Genomic DNA, 3387 nt, shown 5'->3' with positions numbered 1-3387 from the left:
GTAAATCAAGTTTTAACGTTAACCATCACAGTGTAAATCAAGTTTTACTGACGATGGTTCTGACGATGGTTCTCCTCGTGCGTGCTTGCGGTGGTCAGAGGAGGACTGACCTCCCAGCAGGAGCTTCATTTATTAAATATTGTTCCCACCATGTGAACATATAACAACTCAAACACACCACAGCATCTCTCACTGCTGCACACACTGCTTCTATACAGTATGTGTGTAAGATATCTATCTATCTTATATAACTGTTACTCTGTCAAAAGTTCAAAGGAATTCATTTATTTATCTCTTATACATCCTTTATTTAACCAGGTGGTTAAAAAAAAAAAAAACGGCAAAAAGCTAAAAACATCAAATAGATTTCAGATAACAGAAACAAACCAGCCGGTTGCATCAATTAAAGATTTTTCATTCAGTGTTAAATAACTTCATTCAGTACTCAAATCATCCAACCCATAGGACCCGACAGCCCCCCACGGGGCGCTGTTTTAGAGTGTGCAGCATTCAGCGTGTCGTAGAAAGCATTTTTCATAAAGAAATATGATTATTGCTCAGACATATTAAATATCGAATAAACGGGAAAGGTCCGAGCAACATCATCATACCAGCCATTGTAAACACTGCAAACACAATTATACATGAACTAATATCATATCTGGAAGATATCTAGAAGATTTGCCACAATTTTGGCCAAAAGTCAACGACCTATGCTCACTCTATGGCTCTCTCATCACGGAGCAGGATCGCACATGGCGGATGAACACATGCAGGAGGGGCACGATTCGACCCGGAAACGCACAGCGGCGTCCAAATGACACTCTTTCAAACCGTTCAAAAGCTATGGGTATACATGCCAACATCAGCCGCAGGTCACGAGAAAAAAAATTGGGGAAAAAAATTACGCTTTGACGGTTTTGGCGATGAAAAACGGATTTATTCGAGCCGATTTTTGCACAGCTCTGCCCGCCGTGTTCTGCTGCATGTCTGTGAGTGAGATCAATGCGCTGGCGGAATGAATCACAAAATGGCAGACGATTCTGTGGGGTGGAGCAATCCATGTAGAGAGGGGGGTTCGCCCTGCATTTTGTGATTTTTAGTCAGTAAACAGACCCGGATACGATCAAACACCCCCACATGGCTCCCGTTGGACTATCCCGCATCTAAAAATGTCTCACACAAGTAAATCGGCCTTACCAGGGTCACATAGACACACATTATGAGCCATTTATTGTTATGAATGACAGATATGACACATCATAACTGCTCAAAATTATTCAAAATGGTGTCAAACTGCTTTATTAGGATTATTGAACACTCTTAGTGATAAGAAAAGTGAATATATAGTTAATATTTAGTTATATAGTATATATAATTAGTATACAGCAATGCAACAGCTGGTTCCGAAAATCAAAATTTTGATTTTTATGACCATTTATGCTGGCCTGCTTCACTCAATCAAAGTAAAATATGTTGTGGGGACATGTAAAACGTGTTGTTCTATGTCTGTGGCATAGTTTTAGGCTTGCAGCTGCATTATTTAAAAAAAAAAAAATGTTCAATACAAGTGCTTTTTTTCAGGCGAACCTAGAAATTTTTCAATTTGAGCTGTGCCATAAGTCACATCAGTTATTAACCAGTAACATACACACAATATTTACACAATTCAACACATCTCACAAGTGTTACCAGTATTCCAGCATCAAAATTATTAAAATAAACCTTGTAGTTAGAGCTGGGGACTCTCTTGAGTATGGCTATGCAATTTTCGAGCAGAGGGCTAAAAATAGGGCTAGGGTCCTATGAGTTGCTGTTAAAGCAGGTCCATCTACTGCATACATATATAATTACTGATTCATCGTGGACAATCATTTTAGCTGCAGTGTGTTTCCTGTTAAACATGTTTATGATCTTACTCATTTATTGTTTTCTCCCTTTTTGTCTTCAGAAAATCAAGATCGCTGCGTTGCGGATGTACACGTGCTGCGTAGAGAGAATCAACTACGACGACTTCTTTGACAGTAAGTGAGAAACAAAAGTGCTGCTCCTCTATGAAACACAACCGTCATGAGTAGAGGAGACAGAACTAGAACATGTCTGTAGTGAGAACAACAGTTATGATGACATCAGTCATTAAAGAGAAGGAAACATGCACGTTGAGTCTCTTTGAGCGCTGAACGAGTGACGTAAAGGCTGGAAAAGCTGTTTATATCGCTTGTAGGTCCAGGTCCTGATAGAACGGCATCAAACATACCGTATCCCTGAGCGTCCTCTTTCTTAGCGTCTTCATTTCATTGGTTGTAATTGTTTAAGCTGTTGTTCTGCTCCGACCAGCATCAAACGTCTTGATTGTGATGTTAAAAGACGTTGGGAGACGTTACACGGGTCCCTAAATGATCTGGAGAAAGTTGTCTGAGCGTAGAGGAGAACATCCTGCCGATAACACTGAACACACACGCTGAGGAAAAGCTGGAAAATCATTTGTTTAAAATGGCAGAGGAGCGGTTCAGAGTCCCGGTCCAAACGTCGGAGTCGTCCCGGTCCAAACTTTTATTTGACACTTTACTAGCTGGCACACGGAGACCAACTCTCTCTAATATTGCTCCGTCACTTGGAGACCGTATGGCCCGTCTGTAGTGTCCTCTGATTAGTTCACAGATGTGGGCTGCTGCTATCGGACGTGATGCTTGAAGGCTGTATCTAATTATTAGTTTTATTAGTGTTTAACCTGCAGATTCTTTGTTGTCTATAAAATATGAACCTGAAGCACCAGATGATTTTTGTGTTATGTAAAGACTTAATAAATATTAAATATTCTGCTTCCCTTCACCGCCTGACATTATGAATCAGATTAAATGCATTCAGGCTCATATTTCCTCACGTTTAGGAGCTTTTACTGCTTTAGCATCGTCTTCACATCACTTTCTATTTTCAAAAACAGTTTAAATTTGTGTCGCTGCATCCGAGGGAGTGTTTGTCTCTACCTGATGATGTTTATTGCCTTTGTTTGGATTCCTATCTTTTTTTTTTTATTTATGTGAATTCTTGACCACATTTAGATATTAAAATAACTAGCTTTGCAAATGACTAAAACAAACATGTTTTTATATTTAATCTAATCATTTGGAAGCTTTACTGACACCCACCAGAACAGCTCGACAAATCAATTAATGGATCTTAAAATACTATTATTACCAACAATAATAATGCTGGCCATGCAAATAAAGATGTCGTAACGCTGGTTATCGCTGTGTGTTTGTTTCAGAGTGCTCCCTCCCAGACACACTCAACTCTTGGTTCTTGGTAGCGCAGCTGCACGTGTGGTGAGTCTCTCTCTCACACACACACACACACACACACACACACACACACACACACACACAC

At 39.9% G+C, this 3387-nt stretch overlaps 1 long non-coding RNA gene across 1 annotated transcript in view; it reads left to right on the top strand.

The window, feature by feature from the left end:
* Positions 1 to 3381, top strand: part of LOC116400759 (uncharacterized) — a 3817-nt gene extending 436 nt beyond the window's left edge. Inside the window, exons 2-3 of the long non-coding RNA XR_004213942.1 lie at positions 1952 to 2024; positions 3269 to 3381. This is a non-coding gene — a long non-coding RNA (uncharacterized LOC116400759). The remainder of the gene's footprint in view (positions 1 to 1951; positions 2025 to 3268) is intronic.
* The last annotated feature ends 6 nt before the right edge of the window (positions 3382 to 3387 follow it).

The sequence above is a fragment of the Anarrhichthys ocellatus genome, unplaced genomic scaffold (assembly GCF_004355925.1).
Source record: "Anarrhichthys ocellatus isolate YVR2014 unplaced genomic scaffold, GSC_Weel_1.0 scaffold200, whole genome shotgun sequence".
Classification (NCBI taxonomy): Eukaryota; Metazoa; Chordata; class Actinopteri; order Perciformes; family Anarhichadidae; genus Anarrhichthys; species Anarrhichthys ocellatus.
Note: the sequence above shows the minus strand (reverse complement) of the source record. Positions and strands in the feature narration are given on the sequence as shown.